Source organism: Vidua macroura, chromosome 7 (genome assembly GCF_024509145.1).
Source record: "Vidua macroura isolate BioBank_ID:100142 chromosome 7, ASM2450914v1, whole genome shotgun sequence".
Classification (NCBI taxonomy): Eukaryota; Metazoa; Chordata; class Aves; order Passeriformes; family Viduidae; genus Vidua; species Vidua macroura.
The window spans coordinates 37,149,192-37,172,029 of NC_071577.1; the positions used below are offsets into that span (position 1 = coordinate 37,149,192).

Below are 22,838 nucleotides of genomic sequence, written 5' to 3' on the forward strand. Positions count from 1 at the left end.
GATTACATACTCTTGGATATAGGTATCACAGGCTCATGGCCAACTCTGCCCTGAGCAGGAGGCTGGACTAGGTAGCCTCCAAAGAACATTCCAATCTGAATTACCCTATGATCCCATGTTCTTTCACATTATAGATTTCTCTCTTGAGCTGTGACACTTATTTTCTCTTAAAAAAAAAAATATATATATATATAAACTAATTCAAGTTTTGTGTTTCATTGCCCCCAATAGCAGGAAAAATCCTCATGTAACCTGTACAACTTTGCAGGTAGCAAGTTATGAAATCACAAAAATCTGATCATCCTCTTCAATTATTTTGAAAGCAACCTTCTGGTATCAAAATTCTGGTATACTCAGTGTCCTACTCACAACACCACAGGATAAGAGGCCTATTTTTCTAATTCTTTCAAAGAAACTACAGAGAACAGGAAATACAGAGTATGCAATTTGATGCTTTAAACTGCCACAATATAAATTAAAGAGGATAGGTTTTCCTCCACTCCAAAAGAAAAAAAATCAAAACCACCCCATTCCTCATCATCTGGTACAAACACAGCAAGAACAGAGCATTTTAAATTGTCAAGAATTCCTTTAATTGAAAGCTTTCTTTGAATTTGAAAGTTAAAAATATATTATCTCCCTCCTTCTGTGCCTACTAAGCAGTATGAGCAAAGACTTAAAGCACTCTGGGGCTTGAGAGGATATTTGGGTTTTACTGCCAAGCCTGCTAAGGACTTCCCAAATCTCCCCAAGGCAGGGACCCCGGGAACACGGCAGCGTAAGCCTCGTGCAGCCGGTGGGGACGCGCCGCTGCAAACTCCAACACACGCTCACATTTCCACTTGATCAAAGGCTCAACTGCTCTGCTCTCCACTTTACTGCAGTTATTCCTACCTCACAGTGACATCCTCAGCAGAGAGAGATGCTTGACAGGAAACTGGTTAAAAAAAAAAAATATATATAAAACCCCCCCAGTTTTCGAGTAATTAACTTCAAGTGGGATGAAGTGACAGTTCAAAGCACTGTCGCTGCTAAGAGCATTACCAACATGCAGGAGGAAATCACTACCTAAGAAAACCTGAATATGTAAATAGGTAGCAATTTTGTCAAATTCAGACAGAAAAACACCCCTAAATACTGTGCTAATTTCTATTTTAACAATTATCTGTGTACTCTTTGTCAGAACGTGTAAAATCAGAAGGCAGGAAAGCAAATCGAGCATGCAGGTGCTGTGGAAAAATCTGTACCTAAAGCAACAGCAGAAAACATCAGCTCTCACACACGTACAGGCCATGATGCAGACAGGCAGCTTTTCTATAAAATACCATTTTCTGCTCATCCTCTCTACAAATAATAAACATACTGCCTTTCTGGGAACAGAAAAATGCAGTAACACAGATCCTGACGGGCCAGGACACACAGGTTAAGTTTACTTCATGTTGTTTGGTGATGTATTTCCATGTCAATTTGTTGTTTTTTTTTTAATAAAAACTGGTGAAAAGTGTGTCCAACCAATTTATGACTTTTGTCCAGGCTGAGCCCCCCAGCTGCTCCTCATCAGACTTGTGCTCCAGACTCTTCCCCCTCCATTCCTTCCCTCTGGACACACTCCAGGCCCTCAATGTCCTTGTCATGAGGAGCCCAAAACTGAACATAGTGTTTGAAATGTGGCCTTACCAGTGCCAAGTACATTATTTTAATTGCTTTCATGCCTAATTGGCACTATCTGGAAGTTCCCAGCAGCCAGGTGAGATCATTCAGGCCATTGGGTTGGCAGCTGTACCTCCACCAAGCAACACCAGACAAGGGGGCCCTCAGCTCTGCACTGCTCCCATGGCCACTGACAATCAGGAAAGGGTAGCAGCATAAAAAAAATATATCAAACTTCTGAAAATATACAACTATTAACCATTTTTCCTCATTAAAAACCCAGTACCCAACTCTAGGTAGACTGGTTCTTTCAAACGAAGTATGACAGGGTAGGAAAAAAAAAAAAAAAGCAGTATTTAGTTTAGCTAGGAAACGTGTGACAGATATAAGCTAAAGTTAATGCTAGGAAAGCTAAAATTTATCTTTACTAATCCCTCTCATTGGAAACAATAGGACAGAATTAAAAATGACAAAGATGAGGAAGCACATTTGGGGGAGGTAAAAAAGGGAGACACAAGGAGGCACACAAGAAAGGGCTGCTGCCACCTCACCTAGAAAAGAGCAATTTATTTCCATCAACTCTTTAAATCACTGTAGAGGACTTTTTCATGTAGACAAGCATCAGAATTTTTAATTTCAGTGACTATTACCTGAGTATGCACACAATAAACAAGTTCAGGCATTTACATTTCTGGGCTGATTTACATTTTAAGTCAGAAGTAGCAGTCATCTATACCAAAAGGTAACAAGCAAGTTAATTTCTTTAGTTTAGATCATTAAGGCATAAAAGTCCATACCACAGTTATATAAATGAAGATAAAGTTATTCACAGAAAATAAATAAGTATTTCCCAAACATGCTGCTCCTCTGCAGTAGAAAACAAAACTACTGCAGAAAGAATGATGCTGGGTGAGAGAAAGGATAGTAAAAACTGCACCAAGAGTGAATGTCACACTGCAGGGAGGAGTTGATAAATATTTTTGACAGTAACAGGAAAAAAAGGGGCTGGGCTTAATCAAACAGCTGACTTACAACCTAATTTTTATTAAATTTGCATTCTAACTTTGTAATTGTGTATTAAAATGTGGTTCATATTAGGCTTAGCTTTAAAGTAAATGCTTTGCTTTCTTTAGCAAGGCAGACCTTCAACACCAAGTGTAAATACCAGAGCTGTCTCTCACTCAAATGCTTTCAGGTTTGTTTTTCTTTCCTCCTGTTTTACTCAAAATATGCAGACTTGGATGCCTACAACTAGCACATAAACCTGAAATATGGCATTTAAATCCCTTCATTAAAAGCTGAACCCTCAAATGGGCTGAAGACAGAAGCTGGAGCAAAGGCAACTACTCCCTCGACCAGGACCAGTGAGGATTTACTCCAAGGATCAAACCCCCAGAGCTTGGGGTGTCTCAAATTCAAGCCCTAATTCTTGTATTTCTAAGGTGCCACATTGCTGCTCTGATTTTCCAAGAGGTTGGTGAGGTTTCTTTGAAAAACCAAAACCAAGGGGTGAGCTCACGTGCTGGGTACAGGGGGGGGTGTGCTCTCAAAACGCTCACAGCGTCACTTTTCATCTTCTAAGACATAAATTCATGTGATCTTTGAACAACTATTTATTTCACACCAAACCAGATATCTCCCTAAAGCCTACCAATACAGCCTGCAGGCATATTTCTTAAATAAAAGTACTGAATCCTTGTATACTTAAAATTTGCATAGCAAAGGGATGAATCAACTACCACAGAAGTAGTAACACTCTGCAGCAACTGCTTACCTCTTGCAGAAGAAAAAAAATTTCCCTGTTTACAGAGTTTAGGTGGGACTCCACAAGTGCTTCTCTTCATATTTCACAACTCTGAGGAATCATTTTCTTACAGAATTCTGATAACTGCTGTTCAGGCTCTTCAATGCACCAGTTATGTTCACAGAATTTATATTTTGCATGTGTAAACCTCTTTACTTGTAGATTTTATTTATTTCTGCCTAAAGGTAACTGGGATTGTACGTATCATTTCAATTAAATTACATCAGTAAGGCAAGTCTTTTTTTGCCAGAATGTTCCAAATACCTTTATGTACTAATTTTTTGCTGCAAAAAGACATTTTTTGTTACAGAGATCCTTCTGTTTTCACCAACCTAGCAAACTATCCCAGCAGCACCTACATTAAACGATCAGTAAAATAAATATAAGGTGTTAGGGTTGCATTTTACAATTAAATCACTTTGCTGTCCTGTGTTTAAGCGCTCAGAAAATAAGTAGCTATATTTGAAAACATGTAATTAAAAAAACAAGGTGTGAATTCTGTCGAGTTGTTAGAGCAGAGGAGCAACTTTGTTTTACCTGAAGAATCAGAAACAGGTAAATAGTGGAAGAAAGTCCAGGAGGAGAGTTTCTGCTCACATGATCATTTGAGAAATATCTGAGGTTAAATTAACTCATTTTATATTAATGGATCATAACTAAAGCTTGGCAAAACCTGCCAGAGGAGATTTACTGAGAAACTCTGATGGAGGCTACCAACACATGATACACTATCTCTCGCGATCTAAAAATTCTTATCTGCTACAGAACTGAAGGTAAAAAGCCAGTTGGCTTAAAATTTTCTAAGAAAAGGCTGTTTTCCAGAAAAGCACATGGCTGAAACAGGGCTGCTATTAACTAAAGGCTTCTAAAAAACACACCAGGCCTGCTTCTGCCAGCCTCCCTCGAGCTGCACCTACTCACATGAGAGCTCCCAGGACTGGGCTCACATGGAATAATCTATATTATATATTTTGCTATATTATATAACAGCCATTGCATAATAATAGTCTTTGTTACCTAGTTGATGTTTATAAATAAGTGTTATATGCATATGTATGTTTTATATAAGATGATGAACACACATGTCCCAGACATGTCTCCCAGCTTTATATTCACACTCCATGTGAAGCCACCAGCACTGTCCCACACTGGCACAATGGGATCTCCTAAACAGAGCCATGACAACTAATAGAATTATACCAAAATACTACCAGCTGTACTTATGTTGGAGATAGTCTTACCACAGCTCTTAGAGACCTGCTCTGCAGCTCAGGAATTAGCTGTATCTCCTCAGCCCAGCTACTATAATTTGTTATTTTGATATTTTGCCTTGCCTGGTGAAAAACTCCTCCTACTCTTATCCTTCAGTGGAGATAGCTCAGATTTAAATTGGCTTAAATATGGTTCAGGTAATTTATACCCACATGATCTCTTTTTTTTTTTTTTTTTTCCTAATGTTTTATTTAAACTCACCAAAACCAACTAGGTCTTTAAGGTTCCTTCCAACCCAAATAATTTTGTAATTCTGTGATGGAAATGCACTTCTCATTAATACTAATAATTATGTTATTTTCTTCTGTCCCCAAGTGGAAATTTATGGTTCTTTTGCTAAGCAGAAGTCAAACCTGATAACTCAAGGAGCTTTCATATTAAGACTTCATGTTAACAACATCTTCCAGTTGAAAAAAAGAAAATACAATTTTATTTCTTTCCCCTCAAATTCAGCTAATCCAAGGTCACCCACCAACTCACCACATCTCCATCAAACATGGAATATTTGGCACAACGAGGCTCAGACCTATTTTTTATCTTATTTTATTACTAGTTTTGCTGTATTTACAGGCATATGCAATGAAACATTGAGATTTCTGAAATGCCAACTTTAAGGAGCCCGCATACATGTGCTTTAAAATACACACGGTAAAAATTCAACAAGTATATATATATATATGTATAGACACTATATATTTTTTAATGTTTTACAAATTATACCTTAAAAAATACTCCTGTGTAAACTTGCTATTATCACTTACATTTTATTTTTATTTAAATCAAAGTTCTTGCACCTGTGGTTTTAGGGAAGACAGCAGCAGCATTCACTGTACCAGAATGATGGGGAAAGTCAATTCTAGTCAAATATTTCCTTTCAACTGAAGTGCAAATTGCCTGAGCTGAATGTGGATGAACTAATTAGCAAAGCAGGTATTCCCAAGCTGTGAGCAACTTCTCACTCCTCAGGCTACCCAACAGCAGATACTTCACCACTTTTAATGACCATCATCCCACAAGCAACCAAATACTGTTTGGCCAACAAAATATGAAGATTTTTTTCAGAGACAGTCTTAATGTTCATTATTAATACTGAAGTAGAACTTAGCACTCAAAATATTTTGAAGAACTACCCTCACTTTTGTGCTGGAATCACCAGAGGTATGATTATGGCATGCAAATCCCTTTGGATTAAATACCCTCATCAAAGCATCTTACAGGTACATTAAAAATTGAAAGGGCATAAACAACTCTGGCAGCTCAGAGCTCGAGTTGGTGATCTTTGCAATTCATAAACATCAACACTTGGGCAGGTTTGCAGGGGAATACAACCAACTAATTATTATCTTTTGCTTAAGGGCACGTACAGTGAGCTCTGCAGGTACTGCCACTGCTTTTAGCCTAATGTATTGCCTCTTCAAGTCTTTCAATATAACAAGTCACTGCTGTTCTTCTAAAGCATTTCCAATGATATCAAACTGCTTTATATTCAAAGAGAACACACTGAACCTTCTGAAAGATGTTGCTTTGGAAAAAGCAGCAGTTACAAAATGTATGTGTCTTGCAAACAGTCATTTTATATTTTTCACTAAGAGGCAAAACCATAGAGTGGTTTGGGTTGGAAGGGACCTCATATCTCATCCTGGCCATGGGCAGGGACACCTTCCACCACCCCAGGTTGCTCCAAGCCCTGTCCAACCTGGCCTTGGACACTTCCAAGCATGGAGCAGCCACAGCTTCTCTGGGCACCCTGTGCCAGGGTCTCCCCATCCTCACAGGGAGGAATTCCTTCCCAATATCTCATCTTATCCTGTCTTCTACCAGCGTGAATCCATTCCCCCTTGATCACTTCATGACCATATAAATAGTCTCCCTCCATTCTGTAAGTTCCCTTCAGGTACTGGAAGTTCACCCTGAAGTTTCTCTTTTCCCGGCTGAAGAATTGTAATTCCGTCAGCCTTTCCTAGTAGGAGAGGTGCTCCATGCCTCTAATCATGTTCACCTGCTACTTAGCACACTATTTTTTGACAAAAATGTTGATGCTTTATGAAACAAGAAAAAAGTGCAAGTCAGCAACTTTTTATGTACCCTACTTAACTTTTTAAAATTAAAGCATCTTCCTCAAAGACTAATTAAAAACAAAATCACCTCACAATTTACCCACTATGAGTTTACGCACTGATGGCACTAAACCAGCAGGTATTCTGGAACTGGAAAAGGTATGTAAAGCATAACTATTCAAACTAGGAGATTCTTAAGTTCAATCACCCATGAAAAAGAGAAGTTTAGTGACTACCAAAATCCCAATCTTGAAATAAGAGAGCAAAAATTACCCCATAACACAACCGGGGAGAGAACACCATCCATCAGCACCACCAGTGCAGCTCCTGGAGCAGCTGAATACTCACCTCCAGGTTCTTCCACTCCAGTTTTGGACCAGCTGACATCAAGTTTTGAAGTCAGCTTTGGAGAATCTCACCATTCCAAAAAGACACTAAGAATCCTGTTTGCAAGCCTGTGGAAATGATCACTCCAGGCAATAGTTTGGGTTCTAACATTTCACTTCAACGCTGAATATGGCCCAGTAAGCCTAACTCAGTATTTTCCACCCAGAACTGTCAACACCACTTTCATTTCTTCATGTAAGGGATTGGTAGGATTGGTAAGGAGCAGTTTCACTATTACAAATAATGAGGCAGCAAATTATAGAAAATGAAAACTTCCTGAGCAAACTAACAGCCTCTTCAGACACTATGTGTAATGTTTTGTTATTAACTATTTCCTCACTAAATGGCTTTTTGTTTTTAATTTAGATTCACAGATATGCCAGGCTTCTAAATAAAACATCAGTTCAAAGACTGAAGACATTTTACACGTGGTGCTACAGCTAATGGATTTTCAAAGTTGAAAGAAAACATTGCAAAGAAGTTAGTTAAAAACAGTAGTGAGATTCTGCAAATAGATTCAAGTCTTCAAAAGAAAATCAGTCACTGCATGCAGCTTTAAAGAAGGTCTTTCAAGTTAGGATTAAACTGTTATTTAGTGAAATGACACTAAATAAAAACAGTACAAAAAATGAAAGTGTAAAAACAATAATAATCATTCCCAAATACCCTGGGTTTGGTACAAGAATCTCTGCAGGTTCCAACAGCCCTGCTTGCAAGAGTGAGCTGGGGCTCTGCTCATTTAGGTTGTGTTTCCATGACTTGACTAGATGTGCTTATTGAAAAATAAATAAAACAATCACTTCTTTGTGATGATGAGCAGCATCAGGCAAATGAGTGGCTCACACTTAAATTACTGGCAGTCACATGTATGAAGTTACACACAAGGTTAAGCCAAAACTTCTCAGTATGTGTTGCAGCAACACTTGATACATTAGCTTTGATGCCAAAATTATTTTTTTCTATTTATTCCTTGATCACAGAATGGTTTGGGTGGGAATGGACTTTAAAAGATCATCTTGTTCCAAATCTCCTGCCATGTTCAGGGACACCTTCCCAGGCTGCTCCAAGCCCTGTTCAACCTGGCCTTGGACACTCCCAGATGCAGTCACAGTTTCTCTGGGCAATCTGTGCCACGGCCTCACTACCCTCACAGGGAGGAATTTCTTTCTTATATCCCATCTAACCCTGCCCTCTGCCCATGTGAAGCCACTCCCTCTGGTTCTGCCACTCCAAGCCCTTGTCCAAAGTTGCCCTCCAGCTGTCTTGAAGCCCCATTAGGCACTGGAAGGTGGTTCCAAGGTCTTCCCAAAGTCAAAACCAAAACATCCCCTTAATTCACAGGCTGGCAGTAATTGGTACACTGCTTACACGGAGATGCAGAGCTGGTTACAATCACTGCAGAAACTACTGAGACATTCCCCCATTCCAAGAGTGTTTAGGTCTTCAGATTTCTTCCAGGGTGTCAAAGCCCTAATCATAGAAAGGTTTGGCTTGGAAGGGACCAGAAAGGTCATCTCATTCCAACCCCCCTGCCATGGGACACCTTCCACTATCCCAGGTTGCTCAGAGCTCCATCCAGCCTGGCCTTTGACACTCCCAGGAATGGGGTAGTCACAGCTTCTCTGGGCAATAGTTTCAATAGTTTTTTGCAAATCATTTCAGGTGGAGACGTCATTTTGGGTGAAGCAGAGCTGAACACAGATCAGTAAGAGCAGGATGTACCATTAACACTCAGTGGCAGTTAACAAGCCAGGTCCTTCCAAACAGCAAGACAAAACTGTAAGAGTAGGGAGCAGCAACATATGAGCGAGTTTTAGCTGGCAGAGATTTAAAAAATTCAGAAAAAAGCTTTAGCAACTAAGATAAAGATTTTCAGGAATGAAACAATGCTGCTGCCATCTGCAAATCCCTGTCAGTGCAGCCACAGTACCTGGACCAACTCACTCTAGGTGTGTTTGCATATCTTTGAAACAACACACCTTCCCCTCTGTGTCTGCAGACCCATCCTTTGATCTGCTGCAACGTGAATATAAAACAGCAGCAATCCTTACAAAGGAATGATAATAGCTCTCTGCTTTGATACCTATGGCAACATGACTAAAAACAAGCAATTCAAAGAAACAACTAATTCAGTTTAAAGTTATGAAGTTATGAGCTTTTTTTTTTCCTGTGGTCTTTAACTTTATCTGCAAAGCTCTTTCATCCAATTTTGTAAAGAAGTGTAAGTAGCCATTCTGAATTGATTATTACAACTTCAGGATGAGTGACACTTGACTGAAAGAGTAAAAGGATGTCAATCTCCTTTGTTTTCATTTTCAAAGAATGAACAGGAAAATATTCTTTTTCCTGCATGCTCTTCTAGGCAAAAAAGAAAGCTACAGACTGTGGTTTTGGCCCATAGACTTGGACCCCATTCTCCTTCCACAATGACTAATACATAGAAATTCTTAATCTGGTAAAATTCTTCAGCAATCTGGACAATACAAGCTGAATGAAAAGCACTGTTTTACTAAAATAAAGTCATTCCTACCCACAGAATGTCTGCAGGTCCAATTCACCTGTAATCTATAGTTTCCCAATGCCCAGAAGTTACCAAAATACCATATGGCTCTTCTTTACTGCAGCAACTCAATACATCGCGGATGCAGACATTCACTCTTTTTTTTTTACCTTTTTCTTTCTAAAATTTATGTTTGAATCCCAGCAACTCATCTTGTGCTATAAAATGTTTATGGTTTCAACTTATATGGAGAATCCAGCAGCCTTTGGAGATCGAAGGGCCATTCTCACTGTCAAAACTGGAAGCTTCACAATGATAACTTCATTTTCATTACAGCTGCACAAAGGATATAGAAATACACAACTCTTTCAGCTGCCAATAGCCTCACAGACTAAAAACATGCAACCTCAACCAGTAAGTTTTTGCTGACCACATAACACACAATTAGGTTTTGTCAAATGCTTTTAAGACTTTTACAGTCATTTATGCATTTTTAAGGCTGTAATTAAATTGCCAAAAAACTATATGACAAAACACAGCTTGTCTGATTAAAAAGTTTAAAAAAAACCAACCCACCTTTATCTTCTTTAAGTACAACAGATGAAAGCATATTTTAAGTCATTATTTCCTCTTTAGGCTTCCCCCTCTACATGCAGGGAGGGGTTTTAGTTTCCATTCTAACCTGAGATGAACCAGTCGGCCTAGAAAGCTCCTTCAGTGCTTCAAAACTACCACACTCTAAAATCCAGGGTTTAATCCACAACTTGGATGCTACAGGTGAACCAGGATCAAGACTTCTGCACAGGCTGCCTCTGAGAGAATACTGCTTCCTACAGATCCACATCCCTACTCTGCTACAAGGTAAGCCAGTAAAAGTTAAATATCCCTAAAGTGAAGGGATGTATATAAATAAAATACACATTCCTGTATCTTTGATCCCATCCTAAGCAATATATTCAAATTGTTTCTAAGTGTGACCATAAGACATGCTTAGAATTGCTCTGTTCTAAGAATATATTTATGAAAAACCAAAAAAAAAAAAAAAAAACAAAAAACTCAACAGTAAAAGATACAAGACAGAAAATTGTGACTTTAAGATTTACTTCTGCATGATGTATTCTGACTACACCAGGGTCCTATCAAACACATTGGCCCAATTGAACTGGCAGGTTTCAGGTTTTGCTAGCACCCATCCAGCTGTTGTTTCTCAGTAAACATCTGAGTAACTACACCAGCATTGTCTCATTAACAAAAAAAAAAAAAAAAATGAAGATAGTGTCACCAAGTAAGCTGAAACAGTGAGTTAGTGTCACACTGGAAATCACCTAAAAATAATTATTACCTGTTTACCGGAATCCTGTGAAATTTCCAGTAGATAATATTCAAATTTAAGTTGTCAGGAAAAAAAACCTATCAGCCTATGTATAAACAGATATGAGTACAGACCACGTGCCAGTTCAAGGTCTGCACTTGCCCTTTCTGCTGCATGGGGAAAAGCGTGAGAAAGGGTTCTAGTTTTAGTCTCGGAGGCACATTCACACTAGTAACCACACGATTCAAGTGTCTGTGCTCCTTCCTCACTGCTGCTGTTTGAACCCAGGGTATTGTTGTGCTTTGCACTAAGACACTTTCCTGAGATTTTAAAGTGCTGTGTTTTCATAATTCAGAAAAAATAACTAGGAGTAACAACCTACAGAGCAGGAGAAAACTGCAGAATATCAGAATGATTTGGATTTGAAGGGACCTTCAAGAACAGCTTGTTCCAATGCCATGCCACAAGCAGGGGATACCTTCCACTGTCCCAGGTTGCCCCAAACCCCATCCAACCTGGCCTTGGACACTTCCAGGGATCCAGGGGCAGCCACAGCTTCTCTGGGCACCCTGTGCTAGGACCTTCCCACCCTCACAGGGGAAAATTTCTTTCTTTCCTGGTGTTAAATTAAACTTTACCATTTGTAAGCCTCCAATAATTTTAAAAAATTAGGTAGGCTGACACCAACCCTCTATTTTTTTTTTTTACACTTAACAATAACACTTGAGTGCCAAAGCCTGCATGTTGAAATCAGTAACATTTATGGAGTCACTTAACTGCACACTGAAGTGTGAAATGAGACAAAGAGGGACAGGTTGTGTTTACCTACCCAGGATACACTGGAATAATGAGACACCTCGGAAGCTGGTCACCTCCAAGGGCAGCACTGGTGGTGTCCATCTGATCCCCACTCACCCCAATAAATACCCATTTGCCCTCAGGCTTGTGATTGCTTTGCCTGTGCTCAGGGTATTTCAGTGCCTGTGCCTCCCCTGTGCTCCACACCAGATGAAATCGTGCATAATTAAAGTATTCTAGAAAAAATACCCAAGTAACTTTCAGCTCCATTTTCAAAGGAAAAGGTGAAAATTTTGTGAAGTTGCAATGAGACTTGGGTCCTGAATGTTTGAATCATTTCTGACAATGGCAGGCCAAAGACACAAAATTTTGAAAACCTTATCCTATGTAATGCAAATCATAGATGGCTGCACATTAGGAGGAATTCAAAACATACAATTTTTACAGTTTATGGTAAAAAAATTACACTGTATGCAATATTTGTGTGACCTGCATTTCTTTTTTTCTCTCATCACATCAAGCTCTCTCACTTGGGAGACAGAGACACTGCTCTCCTCACACAAGGCTGTTTGTCCCCAGCTCAGGACAGGGGCGTCCTACCTGTCCCCTTCCACCTGCTGACACACACCAGAACACAACACTCCTTTATGGTTATGTGACTTCCATCTCTGCCCAATTCATGAGAGTACTTCTGTGCAAGAAGCAGCCTCAGAGGCATCACAGCTCTGGCAAAATCCCCCAGCATTGTGGTGGTTGTAAGCAATTTGAGAAAGAAGGAAGGGCCTGGAGTTTGTTGCTTACTCCCGTTATCTCAAACTTAATTAAATTTGAAATGTGGCAGAAATTAGGACACAAACAAATAATTAAAACATTAATGATAAATGAAATCACAGCTTAAAAATATAGAGTCCTTGGCACGGATTTCATGTGAGTAGCTGAAAGTCTGTTATTTCCTGTAGCACCTACTCTTCTGGTAAATTCAGTACAGGTTGCCTGATGAATGAATTCAGAAGTTACTGGAAAAGAAAGGGGAGAAGAGAAGGAATGGCACTGACACACTCCTATCACACCAGTTTGTTTCCTTAAACAGCCCAGGCTTAGGGCAGTTTTAGAGGCACAGAAGTTACACTGAAGTGTCATTTTAACTCAAAGATACAACCAAATGTATTAATTCTCACTGTGAGGAAAACTAATTTCCTCACCATAACTGTAAAATACAGTCTCATTTCACTGCTGACTACCATTAGCTTGAACATATGTTGATTTTTTGTGGGGAGGCAGCAGCATGGTAAATAAATATATATCTGAATGGTCAAATATTTTTGGTCACCCCTTCCTATTCTGCTGTAGGTCCCAGCTGTCACTAAGGTCTGTCACTCTTTTACAGTCACATGAAGTCAGTCTACCTGAAGTACAGGTACAGCCTAATAGTTAGCAGACATACTTCACTCATGATCTTAACATCTCCCCTCTCTGCTGCAGCCACATGAATCCAGGCTTTGATTGAAAAGGAGAAAAAGAGAAATCAACCATGTTGCTAATTGTGTCTTGAAAGAAAGATTCCTTTGATTCCCAAAACATGTAACCTTGTCAGACTTACCATGTACTGGAAGTACAGTGTGAACCATGCCATCATTTCAGGGCAAGCACAGTAAAAAAATCATTAGCAGACACCTAGTAACACTAAGAATTCCAGACCCATCAAACCTCTCTCCCCTTTTCATCTAACAAACACATCGTATTTATCAGAAGCTTTATTACCTGCATTCAAAACTGGCAGCAGTAAAATACCAGGTGGTGCTGCTTCAGAGGTCTTCACCAAAGCAGCTTGGGAATCTTGGCCATGGATCTCAGTGGTGAGCAGTATTTCTTCCAACCCATCCTATCTGCTTCAGTCCAGTGGACAGATTTCAAAGTCTGATTTTCTTGAGTGTAGTAGCATTCTTCAATCTCAACAGAGCTGGGGGGAGGAAAGAAAAGAGAATTTGAGCTCATCTGGTCTAACTTTCCAACTGCTTTAGGCTAAGAAGAGGCTAAACATTGCCCAGAGGGGTTGCAGTCTCCCCATCCCTGGAAGTGCTCAAGACCAGCTCAGGATGGGGCTTGGAGCAGCCTGGTCTAGTGAAAGGTGTCCCTACCCATGGCAGGGGGGTGGAATTGGATGATCTTTAAGGTCTCTTCCAACCCAAACCATTCTGTGATTTTGTGAAGAATCCATCCAAATACTGCCCAATACTACACCATACAAATATTTATCCCAAATACCTTCCTTAGCCTAATAACGTCTGTGAAGACAGACCACACACGAGATAAAGGCAAACAAAAGGAGATCCCATAATCATGGACCTCCAGAGAGCAACCAGTCCAAACTTTCTGCCCAAATCAGAGAGTAAGAGGGTTCCCAGGACCACTCCAGTTCTGAGTATCTCCATAGATGGAGCCTCTGAGGGTAACTTGTTCCAGTGTTTGTCCACTCACAGCAAAAAATTTCTCATTGTTACAGAATTTCCTCTATTTCAGTTTGTGCCCCTGAGCCCACTCATCTCAAGGCTGAACTGTCCCAGCTCTCTCTGCCTCCCCTCGTGTCACCCCTGCATTCTCACTGTGGGGTTTCCCACCCTGGTTTTCTAGCCCAATTACAGTGTTCCTTTATTTTGATGACTGAACTACGTGACTAACTGCAGATTTATTTCTCCAGCATTCTTTTCATCATCTGAAAAATAAAGCAGCAAAAATTATATCACAATGAAATTGCTGATTAAGTGGGCCACAAACACATTGGGAAACCACGAGGTATGGGCCTTTCTCATCTCATTAAAAGTTACACTTTAAGCAACAGGACATTTTTAATCTTTTCTGTCTCAGCTATATACGTTTTTGTATCAAAATACTGCATTGCAAAGATTTAATGCATCAAAAGAAATTAGTTAAATATAGCAATAAAGGCCAGACACACAAGCCTATATAAAAAAAAAAAAAATCAGCTTTGTTTCACAAATCCTTCTATCACAAAACCATAGTGACCAGCATTTATTTTTATTTTTAGCTTTTAAGCTTTCACTGATGGAAGTCCAAGTTAACCTTTACTTTATTTTGTCCTGGACTAAATCCACTGTGACATCCTTTTTGCCCTTTTAAATACAGAAATTTCTTGGAAGGCTTCCAGTACTTTGAAATAAACACATTTACAAGATATGCAACAATTAACATGAGTGGTTCTAGAGGCTCCTGAGACAGCTCTGAAGTCCCTATGATGTGATGTCCAGATATGTTTATATAACTTTTTTTTATTTAATAGTTGATTTCAGAAATCACTCCTTTACCATCTTTAGCAAAGTGGGTGTGAACTTTCTACTCCAAACAACAAATGATATGGGAAAGGAGAAAAAATAAGAAAAAAGCAAAATGGCATTAAAAAGGCAAAAAAAATTGCATTAAACCAGTACAAGTTTATGCTTAATGATGTCTAAAGAGCAAGCAGACTTTGAGGCACACTGGAAATGACCATTTCACCCTGTAGCTGGTTGTGTTGGAGCCAGGGGACAACTGCACTACAGATCAGAAGATTGTGATGTTTATACACCTACAAGCTGACATCTGTCCACTTCTCAATCACAAGTCTCACTACATTTTTCTACTTATTTCTCAAAATTACAAGGCTTATCACAATTTTACTTCAGTTGTCACAGAAGAACTTGAGAGTCTCAACAGCAGCAAATTTGTGTGAGTTTCCAGTTGAAGCACACAAAGAGATAAAGCAGATACAGGATGAGAGGATATTTTTCACAACAAATACAAACTGGAAAAGTCTGAGGTCTTTTACTGTTGGATATTATGGGAACAAGTTAAAATAGCTCCTCAATCACCTGCAATGATCTTCAAAAGTTTCTGGAAGTCAGAGAAGCTCACAAAAACAATGAAGTGCCAGCAGAGAGCTGGAACCCTAAGAAAGAAGTTTAGCAATTAAATTATAAATTATATTTTTTTTATTACTATCTTGTTTAATGTGTAATTAAGTCAGGAGTTATTCAAAGACGTTTCATCCTACCTGAAAACACGGGAAGAACAATTCTAAGGATCCCTTCCAGATAAAATTATATATTTATTATTATAATTGCAACCACAGTAAGATCAGAGTATGGATTGAAAACAAGTAGATGAAAAATGCTTCCACATCAGTGAAGCAGCACAGAGGTCCCACACTGTCTGTTCCATGCTGAACCTCAATGAGGAATAAAAATATTCAGAAGTAACTCTGACTAAAGTCCAAATAAGAGTCCCAATTCCCTACACGGGCTCCTGTACAGAAAAGTTGCTCAGCCCAGTGTTTTACAGCACATGGATTTAAAAAAATTATCTGGGAAGTAGTCAAATACTATTTTTCTTTAATAGCTACATACACACTGTGGCTCTTCAGCCAACTGGCAGAAACATTAAACCCCCAAACTTTTATCGTTTTTACAACATGTAGAAGTTATTTTTTTCTATTTCATGACTCTAAGAAGTACAACTAAACAGAGCACTACTGTAATTGTCTAATTATATTTTCGCAAGTTTTTAATGTCATAATTTAAATTATGAACTCTTTATTTCAAGATGATTAATTAGAATATGTTCCATTTGGGGAACAAGAGTTCAATATCCCACTATCAATTAAACAAAATGCACTCCTTTAGCTTAAGATTAAAAACCAAAATGCAGCCAAAAAGTTTCTTCCTTGTATCTGTCAGATCACAAAAGCATCCAATACAGCAGGATAAGGTTGCCAGAAAACCCTAACACTTTCAAAACTATATTATTTAGTGCAGTGGCCTAGCTCTGAAGCTGCACCAGAAATGACATTTGAGCTTTGGACAGTAAGCCTTTTTGCCAATGAATTTCTTGTAAAGTCAACAATTATAATTTATTCTGATCCTTTGTGTCATCATATTAGTAGTTATTTTTTCTGCAATCCCAGAGCAGCAACAAATAATGCCACAGAAGAGGACTGATATAATTACAGGCTGAAAAAGATAGGCCAGCACCCTTACACTCAAAACTACCCTCTGTGGCTCCTTCATACCCCATATGTTGCTAATAAAACTGTTTGAATCATACCTAGGAGACAGTTTTACTGATATTGTATCAGGTCCCTGGGTTCTTTGTATGAGATACGATGTCACCAGCACTATAACTATGCAAATTCTGTGATACAGGATCCCACTGGACACAATATTACATACGTAACTCGCAGTATGAACCTGGGCATTAACAATAATTCTAGTGTTATATAAATGAAACCACTATGTTTATTGAAAAGCTCGCCACACAACAACAAAATCAAATTTAAAAAGCAATAAAGAGTAACTGACGTGCTCATAGTAAAGATGGCAACATTGGTATTTTCCCCCAAACAATGTAGATTTTGCTCTGTGCTCATATGACAGTGCTCTACAGAAACCTTTGGCAGTGACACTAAGCAAATGCAACCCCATCAACAACATTAATAAATTACTTTAAATAGGAACCTACAGAGTCCCACTTTTAGGAACAACCATGTGATGTTCAGCAAGAATCACTGTATATCCAGAAGTGGGATTCTCAGCTTCTGCTACCAATCATGGACTAAATGATAGAGACTAAGAACGGCAGCAGTGAGAAACCAACAGCTTGGAGATATCAACACACATCGTGCTTAAGCACCTCAGAAGAACCAGCTTGTGGTCAGAAAACACCTGCACCAGATCTCTGTGTGACCTCAGGCAAACAAGGCTTCATCCTGGCTGGCCTCATGTGAAATAGGGTCCCTCATCTTTTCCTGCTTAGCTCTGTGGTCACTGCTTTATGCACTTCACATACACCTGCAAAAAGGCAGCGCAGAGATCTTAAGGTGGGTAGAAAGGTGCAATGAGAAATCTGACAGCACAGGCAGCTTGGTGCACATTCCTCTTACCCATGTTTCCAGTAATCTCTTCCCTCCATTATTAATTTATTGGTTTGCTGCAGGTGAGGAGTGCTAGAGCTTGCAAGGAGTCTATTTTTGAAAGAAATCAGAAAAAAGGTAACAGGCTGGCATGATAAAGTGAGTCTGATAAACAGCCAGACTGAAGAGACAAAAAGATGCTATTTTGCCAAGGTACCGTGAGAATTAATAAATCAGATCATTTTATAAGGTAAATTGTACAGTAAATCTGTATTGTAAATTGTCTAATACATATGGGAAAAGCCACAGCTCAGTAGTCCCTGGCAATATTTTTAATGGCTTCAAACACCGCTAGAGAACAAATGACACACAGCACAAGTACCTAAGGAGTCTCACTCTGAGAAGCTCCAACTTTAAATAACTGGTGGAAGAAAAACAGAGTTGTAACCAGGCACTCAGAAAGGAAGATAAAGAACTGATTGATTCCTGTCACTTGTGTGCTTCCACTACAGTGCCAGCTTAAGCAGTAACTTCTCAAGTTTTCCACCAGTCTCTATGCAATACAAAAGCCATAACAGTTTTATTCTGTTTAAAAATCAATAAATAGCAGCTTAGGTGACATCTGACAAGGCAGAAAGCTCACACTTCTTCCCATCAACATTCTGCCCTCTGGTATTGCTGCTACATTTTATCATCATGCAGTTCAGAGAGAAATATATACCTATTCCCAAAGTTCGAAAAAAACAACCCCCTCCTTCCCAAATATGGCCCAAAGCTGTTATGAAGCAACTTATTTTTAGCAAAAGCACTTATGCAGATACTTAATTTTAATTAATAGTCTCACTGACTTCAACATTTGCACAGCAAGACAACTCCACGCTTCAATTAAAGCCTGCACAGAAATGCTGTGCTGATTCATGGCCAAAAGCATGACAGGAACATCATTATATAAAATGCTCATAAAATTTAAAGAAAAAATATAACAGGATCCTCACCTTTAAACAGAACATTAGACACCCTCTAAAACTCACAGCTTGACCAGAACTTGCAGGTTGCTGAATATGTGAATGCCAGGGGTGAAATATAATCAGTGAAATTATTTCAGAGTAGGCATAAGAATTTTGGGCAAGTATCTTAAATGGAAACTACAGCAGGCTCAGGTCTCCTACCTTGGCATGTGCCATGGCTGGTTTTCAAGACTGGAAGATTCTTTACCAGGAAAGAAGGAGGCAGCTGCACCTTTACTTCTGATCTTTTTCCATTGTTGACACAGCACATAAATGGACTTCTATCAATAACCAATTAATCATATCCAGGCCAGTTCAACCAGAGATTACACTGGGCATCTTCAGCAGATATTCACTTCCAGGGAAGAGCCACTCTGAGTTATAATTCTGCCTATCATAATATTCCTATAACAAATCTAATTTTTAAATAACATGATACCTAAGAAATACAAGATTTCCACTGTCTATATAATATCATAAACTAATCTTTACTTACTGGGCAGAATCCTTAAAGAGAGTTGGCAACAATTTTTTTGTTAAAATATTCTGGTCCTGTTTATAAGCAAAACTGTGGCACCTGATGGCCTATGACTACCAACTAAGAAATTTAGAAGTGTAAAAAAACCAGAAGGGCAGAACAAAACAGCCCAGGTGACAGAACTCAAGTGATAAATAGACAGAAAAGAACAGGTAGAAAATGAACACCTGAGCATTTTCCTACTGGAGCAATTTCTTCCCAGGACATCCACTTCTCTCCAGCTCAGCACTAGCCTTGCCAGCCTGCCCACACATGAGCTAAAATAAAGCCCAGCCAGACCTGCCTTGGCTCTGCAGAGCACCAGCTTGTGCATTTCCCCAGCCGTTTCACACCTAATTTACAGAGTACGTTTATCCATCCCTGTATCACCGAGATCTAACCTGGGGAGTGACTAGAATCAAAATCACTTAATTGATTAACACTTAAGTGAGATGCAGAAAGCAAACAGAACACACTGGAAGACTTTCTGAAAATGCATTATTTTTATTCCAACTCCATTATGGAGTCCAGCACTTTTGAACGATTAATGAAAGAACTATCAAGAAATAATACAGAAGAGGAATGCTGAGTCTCAGGGAACATGCCAACACATGATGAAGTGCAGACACCTCTCTGGTAGTAATGAGTCAAGTCAGGATGTTCCAAGAACCACAGGGACATGTGAACTTACCCACTTGATCAGTCAGAGTTTATTTGATTTTTATGAAATAGCATTTTGATAATTCCTCCCTGGATCACAGACTGTACTCATTAACTTGAAACAGTCATTCTCACAAAACTCACAGCACATTTTTTTCACACAGAAATGTCTACTAAACATCCAGAACTGAAAGCATTCACCTTCAAATTAATATCCAAAAGCAGTCAGTGAGTGTATGTAAGGATTATTTCCACAAACCCTGTGAAGCAGGACAGAATGTTTCACTTACAGCTGCTATTTTTTAAGCAGGAACTGAAGACAAGCCCAAGAAGAGCAGGAGTAAATAAGTTTCTAAACAAACAACTTCCAGAGATGCTTTTTAACAGGACCAGACAAAACATTCCCTAAAGTTGCATTTACAAGCCAAAGCTGACCTCAGGCACCACACTGAGTTTAGATGAGAACCTACATGGATACTGACCTCAACAATACTACAGGGGCAAATTTTGCATAGGGGAGACTTGCTCTTGGAACAAATGTTTTCCAATGTATTAGGCATAGAGAAGCTTTTTTTCTGCATCAAGAACCACACGTCACATTCCTTAATCTGTTTCTTTTCTTGACCAAATACACTGTGGACAACCTACAGAGGATGCCCCTCGGTCTTCCTCTTTGAGGTTCCCATCTGCAATTTCCACTAACAATGAAAATACATGGATTTTTTTTCTCCCTCAAAAATCACAGTCACATGCAAAAAAACTATTCTAAGTTATTAGAGACCATCAACACTAAGAAGTTCTGATAGAGTTTTTTACTGATGTTAAATCAAGTGCCACAGAGCCCACACTAATGCAAAAACAGGGAGAGCTGAAGATGACAAGCAGCAGGAATGGCTGTGCAAGATGCATGAGAATCTAGGAACAAATCTGGTGACTGGTCTAATTTAACACAAAAGGAAATAAACAGTAACTCCACACTTACCAGGCCTTCCTAGATCTAGTTATGCATAAAGAATATAAAAAGGAAGTGAGATATATTTAACTGTGCATCCCAACATCAGTCGCAGGTGAGACCCTGAAACATCTGCAGCTCCTCTCACAACAGGGACAACTTTTAAGGTCATAATTCCAGGCAGAATCACAGCCAGGCACAGAATAATGCAGGATTGCTCACTTGTATCATACCACAGTCCAGACATTTTCTTCACATACTCCTGGACCTTTTCACCCACTCAGGAGTGAACAGGCAAAAAGAAGAGAGCTGGCCTACAAAAATAATAATGGTCCAAATCTCAAACAAACCCTAACTGTAAGTCATCTCCCTGATCATAACAAAATGAACCAAAAGTTTAATAAGACTGGACACATTTAATTCTTTGTACTCCATAGATTAAAGAACAATTAGGAGGTTGGAAGCTGAAAAGTGGCTTAAGCTTTTGTCCACAATTGCATGGACAAAATTCATTTGGCCGCAGGAAAGCATTTAATATTTAATATAGGCTATTTTAAATATTTTAAATAGGTTTATACTGGCCTAAAAATAGCAACTTGAATAGGTTATTATTGCAGTAAAATGCTTACTGTATACCTGAGTAATGAGACCACCAAATGTAAAAAACCCCACATGCAGAATGTGCAGAATTTCCCTCTGCCTCAAACTCCAAGCTGCAGAGCTTTTGACCACTGTATTCAATGAAATCAAATTCAGACTATAATTTTCTAATACTTTCTTTACAGTTAAGTACAACACTGACCAATGCTTACCAGGTTACAATGCTAAGCAATTCAAGTGATAATCACAATTATGAATGTGTAATCTAATGCCCATTTGCTTTGATTTATACAAACCATCACATATCAGCCTCATGCATCCATTTTAAGTCACTAGGAAGGATCATATTTTTCCTGATCTGAGTCAGTGCTAGGTCTGAACTTAGGCAGTTCATTTTTATTTGTTTGCATTAACCAGAATGCATCTTCACCCATAGTGGAGGATGCCTGGGGCTGCACAGTCCTCTGCAATCTCAGCAATTGGCCCTCTCATTCCATGTGATAGTTATGCTGAAAAAAATAAGATCAACCAAACTGCCCTTCCAACTGTAGGAGAAACAGATCAGACTGTTCTTTACTTCTGAAGAAAAGGTCCCAAAAAGGTCAGTCTTTCATACAAAATACAGATCATTAACACTGGATACACAACTATAGTGATGCTCACTTTTTGTTTGTATTATGGGGATTTGATTGTACCTATTTCAGGAGGTTCTATACTTTTTATATATGGCCTTTAAGGTCCCTTCCAAACCATTCTATGATTCTAAAAATGCCCCAACCCTTTCACGTACTACTCCTTGTCTGCAAGTAAAGCTCACTAATGTAGAGAAATTACGATTTTTTTATTGACAACACAATAGTTTTGTGTTGAGGAGAGAGGCTGAATGAAACCACACTTGCTTTCATGCAAACTCTCACATTATGTGAGTTAGATGCAAACACAACATGTAACAGAACAACTGACTGCTCATTCCTAAAAGCGTCCAAATTCCAATTAGAATAAAATGATAGAATTTTCAAGTATCTGAAAAGACACTACATTAAATGATAAGAATTCCAAGGTTAAACACCTGCTTTGAGAAGCGCTTTAGCCTGGTTTGCACTCACCTTTTTTCAGAGACTAACTGCAGAAACAGCACCCAAACAATTACAATTTGTGACCTTTTAACATAAATGATAATTTCTTAGGCTCATTCTTTTATATTCCATTCCATATTCTTCCAAATAAAAGCTGCCCAAAAATACTTTGCATGAAGAACTAAATGTTCCCAGTGACAACTCTAATCAAGTCATTCTTTGCACACAAACACTGAAAGATGCAACAACAGCAAGAACCACTAGTTATTCTTATAACTTCAAGACTAAACCCTAAATATAGTATGTTTTCAAAACCTCTTTCCTAAAATTCAAGTAATATGTTC

The 22,838-nt window shown here is 38.9% G+C and overlaps 1 protein-coding gene across 4 annotated transcripts in view; it reads right to left on the reverse strand.

The window, feature by feature from the left end:
- GTDC1 (glycosyltransferase like domain containing 1) overlaps nucleotides 1-22,838 on the reverse strand; it is a 170,367-nt gene that overhangs the window by 134,565 nt on the left and 12,964 nt on the right. For all 4 annotated transcript variants that reach the window (XM_053982677.1, XM_053982676.1, XM_053982679.1 and 1 more), the window contains exon 2: nucleotides 13,542-13,740. The gene's annotated coding sequence lies outside the window, so the exon portion shown is untranslated. The remainder of the gene's footprint in view (nucleotides 1-13,541; nucleotides 13,741-22,838) is intronic.